This window comes from Protopterus annectens, chromosome 8.part0 (assembly GCF_019279795.1).
Source record: "Protopterus annectens isolate FY-2018-M chromosome 8.part0, PAN1.0, whole genome shotgun sequence".
Taxonomy (NCBI): domain Eukaryota; kingdom Metazoa; phylum Chordata; order Ceratodontiformes; family Protopteridae; genus Protopterus; species Protopterus annectens.
Window position 1 is genome coordinate 1,331,163,586 of NC_056741.1, and position 12,133 is coordinate 1,331,175,718.

The 12,133-nt window shown below is 47.0% G+C and overlaps 1 protein-coding gene across 3 annotated transcripts in view; it reads left to right on the forward strand.

Annotated features, from left to right (window-relative positions):
* The window catches only part of KPNA2 (karyopherin subunit alpha 2), a 557,358-nt gene that overhangs the window by 491,765 nt on the left and 53,460 nt on the right, over positions 1 to 12,133 (forward strand). The window lies entirely within an intron of this gene.

Sequence of the window (12,133 nt, forward strand, 5' to 3'; positions counted from 1 at the left end):
TCTGTTCGGAGCTGAACCTCTGCTCTGACTCTGCCATACTCTAGCTCGAAGTATTCAATTGGCTCGTGGCTAAGAGGGTATCCCCTTGTGCAACAGGTCTATTCCCCAGATCTCGTTTGCCACTTGTGGTCTCGCTTTTGGCCGTGGATAAGTATTTATAAATGTTTTTATAAGCTTTTGACTTGCTTAAAGCTATTTTCATAGCGCTGTGTGGTAGTCGTACCTCTCAACTGTCCCTGATTTTGACTCAATTTTTAACTGTCACTCTTAATCCCTCCTAAAACTAGTGACTTTTGGAGGAAAGGTGGTGAATTACACATAAATAATGACAATAAGAGTTCTAGACTTTTACTTCAGAAAATGTGTAATTCATATGCTCTGATTCTGTCAATGTTTCAAGTTAATAGCACTAATATTTTAAGTGTCCCTGATTGTCCCTGATTTTTTTTCTTGACTTGTCCCTGATTCTGTTGAAATTTGACCCCGATTGGTTGAGAGGTCTGGTGGTAGTGGTATTTTACACTTGTATCTTTCTTTGGCTGTTTTTGTGCCCTTGTTTGGCTGTTTTGGGTATCCCGTTAGATGTTCATAGTGTTTCACTGTTGCAGTCATTACTCTAGGGTTATCCTGGCAAGCTACCTGCTGTCAGACAGAATTCCAAAGTCTAGGTCCAGCGTCTCTTACTGTCTCCTCCTCCCTGACGTCAGTGTGCTAGGGGTATAAAAGCTGCAGCAGACACCATTTTCTCCAGTCTTTCTTGCCTCGCAGTGCCCGAAGCAAAAGCAGGTGTCAAGTTGTCTCTCACCTTCATTCTTGCTGGTTGGGTTCGGAGCCAATCCTCTGCTCTGACTCTGCCATCTTCAAAAGCTCGAGACCCCCTATATCCCATGATGCCTGGCGCTAGATACCCAGATCTCATTTGCCACTTCTGCGCGGTTCTACTGACTCGGGTCGTATCAAACTTTATTTTTTTTTTCTTCTCATAAAACTGTTAGATGTTATGTGATCCTATCTCGCCTACATTCTGACTGATGGGTTCTTAAAGCTGTTTTTTAACTATTTCTCTCTTGTGTGTGTTGGAGAGTGTGTTAAGACTTTGTTGTTGATTGGGTTGAGTTTGGTTAGGCCTCTCCTTCATCTTAGGGCCTTCCTGGTCCCTATTAGGTATTGTCAGAAAGTCAGTAATTGTATTTTTTGTCAAAAAAGATTACTGAAATTGTTTTGCCATAATGTCTCAAAAGTCAAGTCTCCAGGAGGGAAAATAAAAACTGATTCTTAAGGGGTTAATAAACCTTTCTTTTGAAGAAGCCTTGGCATCCTCTCCAACGCTCAGGGATCATACTAGGTGCGTACGGAAAGCGAAGCGCACCCCTGACCCTTTTACTTTTGCTTTTTCCTTTTTATTTTCTATTGGGTACATTTACTCATTTACCAGGCTTCAGAGGATCTGGTCAATGAGTCTCCTGGTAACCTCTCACCGCCTAGCTGCAGCTAGCCGGTTAGCTCCTCTGGCTCCTTTACGCCAATTTCTAAATCGGCCCATGAGCCCTATTTCCTATGCGCCGGGAAGGGGCGTAGAGAGCGGCAGGCATGTGAGCAAGAAAAACTTCATTCGCCGTGAGGTGCTCATTATCTCCCCCTTACCTTCCTGACCCTCAAGAAAGGAGGGGTGGGAATGATGTGGTTCCAGAATCTCGTGAAAGCCCAACAGCAGAAGAGATTCCCCTCCAGAGGCAGAGGACGGGAAATTTTTCTGGGACGCCGAATTCCTTCAAGTCCTTCCCTCTTCCTCTCCCCCTGTCACCTCTGATTGCGACGACAGGGTGGGGACAGGGTGGGGGGGGGGCAGGTTTCAGCAGTCTAGGGATCCTGGCTTCCTCTCTTTAAACTCTTCTCCACAATTATTGGAGATGAGGGTTCTTCTTTCTTCTTTACAGGCCTTTGGGTTTCTCCCTCAGGGCATAATGCATATCACGGGCACCTACAACAACATGGTGGGTGGGTACCTAAAGGAGCAAGAGGAGGGACCAGATTTACCCCCTTTGCAGAGGAGGGGAAATGAGCAGAATGGGCAAGCGCTACCAGGTAGCTTCCCACATTCCACATTGGGAACAAATATACTGGCAGACAGACAGATTAAGCAGGACCTCTCTCTCCACTCCGAGTGGTCCCTAAACAAAACAGTAGCAGATCAGGTTTTCGGACATTTCAAATTGATCCAAAGCATCTGTGGCAGGACGCATACCGGCACTTTTCTTTTCAGCGGTACTCATTTTCCACCAGTGATTCCAGGATTCAGGTGCTGTGGGTCAGTTGCTAGCCGTCATAGTATCACATAGATATGATAGATTACATTTTTAGTTATACTCATAATATTTACTCAGATGGATCCATCATCTCTCTCACTCATAGCTAATACCTCCCCTGCCTTGCCTGGAGAGATCAGAAGATTGAGTTTGGTTGAGTTCTACTGTTTTATCTTGTTTCATCTGACTATGTTGTATAAGCAGGCGTGCATGTATATTGGACAAACTAGATCTGGGGACTGGTAGTGGGTGCATCCTGGGATATAGTATGAAGTTATGGTGAGTACATAACTAAAAGTTTTAGTGTAGAATTGATTGTTTAGATAAAACTGTTATTGTAACTAGTCTCTTCGTAATCCTTTTTACTTCTCAAACTAGTTTTAATTAGTTCCCCTCCCCCTATTCTCCCTTTCCTTACCTCAGAAAGGTTTTCCATTCAAGTTGGAGGATAACCTTTTCTCTATCTCCTTAAAAAAAAAATTCCTTTATCACTGTTGGTGTTTAGTGATGGCTAACTATAGTTTGTAGTAGTGCTTGTTGTTTGGTTGTGGTAACTGTAGTGTAATTTTTAGTGGTTAGTTACTCTAACCTTTGTGTTTCTTGTTCCTTGGTTTTCCTTCAGGATGTCCAAGGATCCTAAGCCGTCCGGATTCAAGAAATGACTCGTGCTGTCAGAAGAGGTCTCTTGACAGATGGTCACAGTTGTTTGTCTGGGCGCCGTGCACCTGCAGGACTCTTGCTCAATCTGCCTTGCTTTTTCAGTCAGTCCTGCAGGAGCGCAAAAACAAGTTGATCCTGAGGTGTTTGCTTAAGCCCCAAGATTCACCAGCCAAGGCTCAGCCCTTAATCTTCCAGGCCACCTAAACCTTCGGCTCCCAGTTCGGAGCTGTCGGGTGAAACTATACCATCCATCTCTGCTCTGACACGTTCCTCTGAGCAGTCTGAGTCAAAGATCCAGGTCTTCTCCTCTGGAGTCAATATGTTTGGCTCAGATCACCTGTACTCCAGTCGGAGCATAGTCATCACTCATCCCGCTCTTCTCGGTCCTCAAGACTTTCGGAACAGGACTTGGAAAGAGTGGTCAGACTGCTAAAATCTCAGGCCCTAGCCAAAATGTCCAGCCCCCCATCAGGTGTCTGCTCTGTCCACTTCTGTAGATATTCCTTCTCAGACTCCTCCTTTGAGCTCGGAGCCAGAGTTCGTTGGGGTTCAAGTCGTGGAACAGTCAGCTCCAATACCTTCGGTTCAGTCTGCTCCGATCCCTTCCATGGTACTGTCCCTGGAGGGATCTGGGTGCCGGGACTCCCTCGTCTGCTCCGAGGGGGTGAGTGGCATCGGACCCTTGTCAGACCCTGCTCTCCCCCTCGGGGCTTCAGCTCAGGTGAGCTCTGCTCCCACATCTGCCTCAGAGCTGTCCCCCTCTGTGCAGAGAGGGATTCTGGTTTCTTCGGAACCGGAGCCCTCCATCTGGGCAGGGACGCCTTTGAGGTGATGAGTGTACTGGCCTCAGGGTCAGTCCCACAATCAACCCAATCGGCTCCTCCCCCTATGGTGCCTACGTCAGCCTCTGCCCCACTTCCAGATCCCAAGCGTGGGGATCCAGCGCTCTAGGAGCACCCTTTTGGGTGTATCTTCCTCTTCAGAGGCCTCCCCTGATCATTTAGAGGAGCCACCTCGTAAGAGGAAATACAACCCATCAGATACAGACTTAGAGGATTCGGAAGGGTTCCAAAGATCCCCCTCTGAAGATGTCTCCTCAGACATCCTTGAGATGGTTAGGCAGAGGGGGAACTGGACAGCCCGAAGCCCTTCTGAGGATGAGTCTGTTCCTGGACACGTTTGGATCCCGACCTTCCACCTCCTGGGTGTCTCCGCCTTTCGACCCACTGTCTGTGGTGGCTCGGAAGGTGTGGTCGGCTCCAGACAGTGGGACCGACCCCCAGATGACCTGCTAAATTCATTACTGCACCACAAGACAGTTTTTGACTAAAGGTGTCCCCGTTGATGCCATGGTGGTAGCGGCGGCCACAAAGGAATTGAACATCTGTCCATCCCCTAACAAGAAGTCCAGGACGATGGACAGATGGGAAGTGGATGATCATCGTGTTACACTGTTTCAGCCATGGCTGTAGGGTTCTCCCCTGCCGGCAGGCAGTCCTCTGTCGGCCAGAATCCCAAAGTCTGGGTCTGGCGTCTGCCACTCAGCCATGCTCCCTGACGTCAGAGCGCCAGGAGTACAAAGCTGACAGCCGACACCATTTTCTCCAGTCTTTCTTGCCGTGCGGTGATAGCCGTTCGCAAGTGCCAGTCGGCTGACTCCTGACAATTTTTTCTAAACGTACTTAAGTCTGAAGACTGACTTCTCCTACTCAAAGCTAAGTACCCCGTTGGGGAATCTTTTTTCTTGCTCCAGTCCGATGTCAGAAAAAGTTAATTGTATTTCATGTGGGAAGCAAATACCTCATAAGGATTTTCATTCTTACTGTATTCCTTGCTTAGGCCCTGACCACGACGTAGCTAGTTGGTTTTGTGCTAGATTCAATCAACATACAATTAAACGAAGGTACGATTTTGCATTTCATTACTTCGGTAGGTGTTTTAATTACAAAATGTCGTCTGATACGGTTCCGGCTACCGGAGTTCACAAACGACACAAGGATAAAGACAGGCCTTCGAGGTCCAAATCAGACTATGTTGTACAAGCAGAGCCAGCTTCAGGTTTGGCCGTCAGTGAGGCGCTTTTGCCGCCCCTGTCGGCCATTTCAGAACCGATTTCCGAAACTGACTCCCACGAGGAGCCAACTAGGCCTTTGAATATTTCTGTTGCAGGACCTTCGGACAATGCTCTGGATGGGTCCGGAGCCGCTGTGCAGGTACCAGCTTCCGAAGGGGTTTTCAGGCCTACTCAGCTTCTAATAAAGGCAAAGACTCCTTCCAAATCAGACTGCAGCCCAGGCCTCTTCTGATCTGGCACCCAAGTCTCAGAAACAAGTTACTCAAGATGGCTGAAGACTTACTATGATTAGGGGTTCACATCCCCCTCCAGATAAAAGGCCAAGGCAGGAAGTGTGTTATGACTCCTCTGATCAGGCTTCTGTTCAGTTTCTTCTGACCAGGAATATTCTTTCCCTCCTTATGAGGATTCTGATGCTGAGGAATCCATTCCTTCAGCTTCTCCCCCTGAGGATTTCTCTTTTGGGGAAACTTTGCATGAAATGAGTGAACATTTTCACTGGGAAGGACAGGAGTTCTCTGAATCTAAGAAAAGACTTGGGGATTTTCTTCTTCTTCCCCAACATAGACCCCTGGCTATTCCTCCTATTTTGGATGTTGTGGATGATGCTTTTTCGGAGGCTAACTTAACTCCTGACTCTCTTCCTCCTGCTCCTGTTAAGCCAGACAGATAGATATTATAGGGTTCCTGATTCCCACCAGTTTTTATACAAGAATCCTACTGCTGATCCTGAAACCATTTCTCAGGGTCCTAAGGGGGTTAAGGCCGCTTCTGCTAAAAACCCCATTCCCACTGAAGGATTCCAGATCTTTAGAAAGATGGGGCAAAAATGTGTACATTTCTGCTACTTTATCTATTAGGGCTTTAAACTGTCAGTTTCATATGCTGAAATACCAGCAATTTCTTCTGTCTGTTTTAAAGCAAAAGTTAACTTCCATTTCCGCCTGTGCAGATAAGGAATTACATGACTTAATGCATGCCACTGAACAAGTTGGGAAGCATGGTTTACACTGTGGATTTGATGCCTTGGAGGCTTCCTTGTAGGGCTGCTGCCTCTGGCACAGTCATTAGGCATGTGTGGTTAAAGGAACAAAACTTGCCAGATAAAGTAAAAGCTAAATTGTTGGATGCTCCTGTTCAGCATAATGTTTTGTTTGGATCTAAAGCTGAAGAGGTTATAAAGAAGATGGAGGACGAGGCAAAATCCATGCAAATGGTTAAAGATTTCTTACAAGTACAGCCACCCAGATTTAATAGGAATTGGCCTACTAAAAATTGGTCCTTTCCCAATTCTGACAGGCCTCAGAGGGTAGATACAGACGCTCCCGAGGAAGGCCTCAAACACAAGCCTCTTGTAGACCAAGACAGTGGACTGCTTCCACCCCTAGGGAAGGAGAGGACAGGTCGCAAGCTCATTGAAAATACTCAATGACTCCCCCTGTTGGGCTACAGGAACTTCTTGCCTGGAAGCCCCTCTGAGGAAAACTTTCACCTAAACTGGACTCGTATAACCCAAGACAAGTGGGTTCTGGATGTGGTTTCAAGAGGTTACAAATTCCATTTTTATACTCTACCAAGACCAAGTGGATGGCCGGATCTTCCGAAACATCAATGGTTAGAGGCCTTAAACCTGGTGGAAGCTCTCTTGGCTATGAAAGCCATAGAACTGGTTCCATTTTCAGAGATGGGACAAGGTTTTTATTCAAGGCTCTTTCTAGTCCCCAGAAAGCAAAATTCATGGAGACCCATTCTGGATCTGTCAGTCTTGAACACTTTTCTCGAGATACCAAAATTCAAGATGCTTACTCTAAGCAGCTACTTCCAATGCTGACCAAAAATGCATGGATGGTAACTTTGGATTTAAAGGAGGCCTATTTACACATTCCCATCAGGCAGGAATGCAGAAAATATCTCTGGTTCAAGGCCAGATCGAGGCACTATCAATTCTCTGCGCTGCCCTTTGGATTGTCTACTGCGCCCAGGGTCTTCACCAAATGCCTGGCTCCAGTAGTAGCATATTGCAGACTCAAGGGAATTCAAATTTACCCTTTATCTGGACGACTGTCTTATTCAGGCAGACAGCAAGGATGTCTTACTCCAGCATCTAGAATTTGTTCAGAATCGCCAAATGCCTGGCTCCAGTAGTAGCTTATTGCAGACTCAAGGGAATTCAAATTTACCCTTATCTGGACGACTGTCTTATTCAGGCAGACGGCAAGGATGTCTTACTCCAGCATCTAGAATTTGTTCAGAATCTTAAGTTCTTGGGATTCACTGTAAACAAAGTCAAATTTGACACCCTCACAACAGATCACTTTTCTGGGTGCTCTTAACACAACAACCCAGATGGCATTTCTGACGTATGAATAACAATTACAGCTGGCTTCAAGTTTTAAAACCTTGGCAACATTAACTCTGCTATCTGCAAGGAAATTCCTGCAGGCTTTGGGTTATATGGCCTCCTGCATCCTTCTCGTGCCTTATGCAAGACTACATGAGGAAAATACAGTGGTACCTAAAAAGTGTATGGTCTCAGCATTGCCGCAGTTTAGACATACAGATTACCGTCCTGCCTTGTCTTCAAAAGGAATTCCTTTGGTGGTCCAAAGCATGTACTCTAAAAGGAGAACCCTTCAGTCTGCCTCCAGCCACTCAGATACTTACCACAGACGCCTCAGATTATGCATGGGGAGCCCATTTTCAGGGCAACTGTCTGCAGGGCCTTTGGACAAAGGATCAGAAGCTCCTGCATATCAATTTAAAGGAAATGTTAGCTGTTCAGAAGGCTCTATTGGCCTTCAGGAATCTTCTACATCCAGGACAACTACTGATACGGGCAGACAACACCACAGTTATGTGGTACATAAACAAGCAAGGGGGATCTCCTTCCTATCCCCTTTGCAGACTAGCCATGAATCTATGGAACACAGCTCTAGCTTGCAAACTGGACCTTCAAGCTCAGTTTCTACCAGGGAAGCAGAACTTCCTGGCAGCCTGAGCAGAAACCTGTTGGACCCACACAAATGGATGCTGGACACCGAAATATTCAAGATTACAGCAGTCTGGGGATGTCCTCACATAGACCTCTTTGCATCCCACCTCAATCAACTACAGATTTTTTGCACCAGGACATTCCGTGAACTAGCTTGGAAAGTGGATGCACTCATTCAGTTGGAGAAACCTCTCTGGGTATGCCTTCCCGCCTCTACCTCTTCTTCCACTGGTGTTATTAAAGATCAAACAGGACAAGCCCAAGATTATTATCTTGCTGGCCCCAAATTGGCCTCGACAGTTTTGGTATCCAACATTGAGAAACCTTTGTCTGGAGCCCCCTTGGGTTTTACCACAGACTCCAACCCTTCTGTCCCAACACTAGGGTCAGGTTCTGCACTCCCATGTCAAAACTCTCAGCCTGGCGGCATGGTTAATCCAGGGTCTGATTCATTCTCTCCTACCCAAGCAGGTTATGGATGTCATTTTAGAAGCCAGACTTCCTAGCACTAGAAAATCTTATGCAGGAAAATGGAAAAGATTTTGCTCCTGGATGCAGGCTCGGGATTCAGATCCTCTCATTCCTAACATTCCTCTGATTTTACTTTACCTGACAGACCTCTTACATAAGGGTCTCCCTTTCTCTTCCATAAAAATACATGCCTCTGCTATTTCTGCTCATTATAATACAGACCCTCCAATCTTTTCCCACCAGCTCATGAGAGTTTCTCAGAGGAACTAAGAACTTAAGGCCCCCTAGATCTCCACCCTTTCCTGCTTGGGATCTCAACTATGTTTTGGAAAAGCTCACCTTGCCTCCTTTTGAGCCTGCTGCCACATCTGACATCAAGTTTTTATCTTAGACAGCCATTGTTAGCTCTGACCTCTGCCAGGAGAGTTTGAGTTGCAAGCTCTCATGGCTGTGGAACCTTATATTATTTTTCATCAAGACAGGGTGTCTTTAAGGACTAATCCTACTTTCATGCCTAAGGTTTCCAAAGTGGCTCTAAATCAAACTATTCAATTGCCAACTTTTTCCCCACTCCTCAAAATAAGGGGGAAAGGATCTTGCATTCCTTGGATGTACACAGACAACTACGTTTTTACCTGGACAGAACCAAGGACATCAGGAAATCAGAGCAATTGTTTGTTTCTTATGCTTCTAGTTCCCAAGGTAAAGCCATTTCAAAATGGACCATTTCTAAATGGATTGCTCATGGAATCAGATTTTGCTATTCACACCATGGAAAGCAAATCCCAGGGAGTATAAGGACTCGCTCTGCCAGAGCTGCTGCCACTTCAGCTGCCTTTCTCAGGGGAGTTGCTACCAAAGACCTTTTGGAAGCTGCAAATTGGAGTTCAGTGTATACTTTATCCAAGCACTACAATCTACCTCTCTACTCTAAGTCTAGGGCGGGCTTTGCTTCTGCAGTCTTGCAGGGTCTATTAGCTGCCCCCTCTACTTTATGACCACCTCCCTTTTATTCTGCTTTGGGATTCAACCCTACAGTCATTACTGCAACAGTGAAACACGAACATAGTACAGTTGTGTACACTTACCATAAATGTAGATGTTAGTGCCTTCACTGTTGCAGTCTGGGTTTCCCTCCCTCCTGTCCCCTCTTTATTTTTTTTGTGTGGTTCCCTTCACCCTTTTGAGGTATTTGCAAAGGGTATGGGATCTTACTCGTTTTGGAGCACCTGACATCTGGGGCAAGTAAAACTGGAGAAAATGGCGTCGGCTGTCAGCTTTGTACTCCTGGCGCTCTGACGTCAGGGAGCATGGCTGAGCGGCCGACGCTGGACCCAGACTTTGGGATTCTGGCCTACCAAGGACTGCCTGCCGGCAGGGGAGAACCCTACAGTCATGACTGCAACAGTGAAGACACTAACATCTACATTTATGATAAGTGTACACAACTGTACTTTCTCTTCAGTGACTTTTTCCATGAGGTCCCTGAATTTTGTGCCACTTTACCCATATTCAAAGGGATCTCCTTAAAGATCTTGGAGATACCCTCAGAGATCCATCAGCTGAAGGGGCCCAGGCTAAGGCAGCCTCCCAGCTGGCGACTCTTAATTCAGTGGTAAACTCCTCCATGAGGCTCATTTCATATGCGGCCGATGGTGCTAGGTGGAGCCGCAGGCACAGGCGTTGCCCTAAGGAGGCACGCTTGGATGCAGCTATGTAACTTTGCAGAACCTTTCAGTGTCTTTCACCAACACGCCCTTTGGTTCCTCTTTAGATCACAGGTGAAGGAAACCCTTACCAGGCGTGAGCAGGAAGGCAAGACTCTCTGCCGTAGGGGTCTGTTTTTCCACTCCTTCCCAACCATATCCCAAGGGTCAAAAGAGTGGGAAGATTTGGTTCCAGAAATCCCAGGGAGCCTTGCAGTTCCCCTCCAGGGCAGAGGAGGGAACAATAGACTCCGCCCTCGTGGCAGAGGGGGTCAGCAAAATCAGGGCAGCAGAGAATCCTTTTCTGAGAAGCCCTTCCAGCATCCCTGAAGGGTTGCCCGGCTGCCCACCTCTGGAGGCAGTCGTGGGAAGATTATCGCTGTACCAAAGAGCCTGGCGAGACCACACGACTGATGGGTACCGTTTGTTATATCCGGAGGCTACAAAATTCCCTCTGTTCGCACCCCCTTATGGTTCAACAAGTCCCTTCCAGACGTTCCACCCAATCTAAGGGACCAAGCATTTCAAGAAGTCTCAAAACTGCTAAAGAAAAAGGGCCATCCAGCAAGTCCCAGCAGACCAACAAGGATCTGGAATTTACTCTAGGTTCTTTTTGGTACCAAAAAAGACGGACTGGAGACCCATTCTGCATCTCAGCAGACTGAACAGGTCTGTACAAAGAACGAAGTTTCGAATGGTCATGCTACAGTCCATTTTATCCTTCCTGGGTCAGGACAATTGGATGTGCTCTATAGATCTTCAGGATGCGTACTACCACATCAAAATAGACGCTCCAGAAGATTCCTTCGCTTCCAGCTGGGAGCCAGCCATTATCAGTTCAGAGCTCTGCCCTTTGGTCTCACCACAGCCCCCAGGGTGTTCACCAAATGTATGGCAGTAGTTACCGCTCACCTGAGACTGCAAGGATTCCAGGTGTTTCCATATCTAGACTGGCTCCTCACTGCTACCACCAGGCATCACCTTCTGCGAGCCAGGGACTGCACTATCGAGACTTGCTCCAGGCTAGGTATCACAATAAATTTCAAAGTCTGCATTGTCGCCCTGTCAATCTATCACCTTTATAGGCACAAATTTAAATACCAAAGACATGCAGCGAGCCTTCCACCAGACAGGGTATTAGTGATTCGCCAACATGTGAAGGTTTTATTAGCACGCAAACAAAATCCAAGCCAGGTTTGTCCAAACTCTGGGTCTCATGGCAGCAGCGATTATACTTGTCCCTCTAGTTCGTTTTCACACAAGGATTCTTCAGTGGCTTCTGTTCACCCAGTGGTCCTTCCAGCAGCTTTGCATGTTTTACATGATTATGATCACAAGCATGCAAAGAACACCTTGTGTGGTGGATGGTCTCCACATCAGTGTCCTGCAGCAGACCATTTGTACTCTCTCCAGTTGCTACAGTGACCACTGACGCCTCCCTGATCAGGTGGGGGGGCCATTATCAGGGCATTACAGTCCAAGGCACCTGGCAACCTCACGAGTACCATCTGCATATAAACATCTTGGAGATGAGGGCCGTGCTCTTAGCATTGCAAGCTCTTCATGACTCTTCCTACTGGGACCATTGCAATTCAGACTGACAATGTCAGTATTGTGGTACATCAAGCAGGGTGGAACCAGGTCCTTCCCCCATGTCAAGAAGCACTCTGAGTCTGGCAGTGGGCGGTCTCTTCCCAACGGTTTCTGATCGCAACACACATCCCTGGGAGGTCCAACATCATAGCAGACAGGCTGAGCAGAGCAATTCTCATGCCTCACGAGTGGTCTCTGAATCGGGTAGTTGCGGACCAAATCTTCCGCAAATGGGGCCAACCTTGCTGTGACCTTTTTGCAACTCCCTTCAACAGCAAGTGCAGCAACTTCTCTCTCCTTCCACTTCCCGGACATTCCCACAGAGACTAGT